General features: G+C 52.1%; 1 non-coding gene across 1 annotated transcript; it reads left to right on the forward strand.

The window, feature by feature from the left end:
- Positions 1 to 637: 637 nt before the first annotated feature.
- GNI_217500 lies at positions 638 to 710 on the forward strand. The gene has a single exon. It is a non-coding gene; the product is annotated as a tRNA-Phe (tRNA).
- Positions 711 to 949: the final 239 nt, after the last annotated feature.

The raw sequence follows: 949 nt of genomic DNA on the forward strand, positions 1-949 counted from the left end.
GTCTTCAGCCTGCGAACTATCTCTATTGCACCAGCCGGGACTCGAACCCGGGCTTTAAGCTTGGGCCACTGGGGCATCCGTGGGTATCCGCAGATACGACGGGATTTAACTTACTGACAATCAGCTGAGATTGACCACTGAAAGCCACAGAAAACTATTTGTGTGTTCAACGACACAGTGATGCTGCAGTCAGCGCCCACCCGATGGGGCTACAGAGGCAATCTTCTCTGTTGTCCGCGCTATCTCATCTGTCTATGCGCAGCTGTTGTACCAGCCCCTGCTTCAAACCGGCCCTACCGACTCGCCGACGGTTCACGGATGATGCAACGTGGGATCTCTAACATCGACTGCTTAGTCTAGTGGTGTAAAACCGACACTTTTGATGTGGTCTCGTGTAGCTCAGTAGGTTAGAGCGTCAGCCTAATAAACTGGAAGTCTACGGTTCGATCCCACGCTCGACGCGTCACTGAAATTGAGAGAGGACGTTTGCGCAGGGTAAAAGCGGAACCATCAAGCGACAAGTGAAATCGTCAACTGTTGTGTTCGTGGCGTATCCATAAGGTCTTGGGTTCCTTCTCGTTTCCGGTGGTGTGCCTTTTGCTTGACTTTAGCAATCCTCACCGCCACGAAAGATACTGCCGCAATAGATTAGTTGGGAGAGCGCAAGACTGAAGATCTTGAAGCCTTGTGTTCGACCCACGGTTGCGACAATATTCTTGCAGTCGTTTTTGTTCACGCGTATCAAGGTGGCGCTTCCTATTTCTACCGGTGTGCGTGGACACAACGTGGCTCTTTGTGCACGAACTTGCTCTTTGTTTAGCCGCCTTGGTGGCTGGTTTAGGCTCTACCTGCTCAGACGTCCAACCGGACGAGCCGCCAATGACGACGTGAGACGCCGACGAAGCCGAAGAAACGCCAAGAGCTGAGACAGCAGCATTCTGCTATAAAT

The sequence above is a fragment of the Gregarina niphandrodes genome, assembly GCF_000223845.1.
Source record: "Gregarina niphandrodes unplaced genomic scaffold scaffold00165, whole genome shotgun sequence".
NCBI lineage: Eukaryota > Apicomplexa > Conoidasida > Eugregarinorida > Gregarinidae > Gregarina > Gregarina niphandrodes.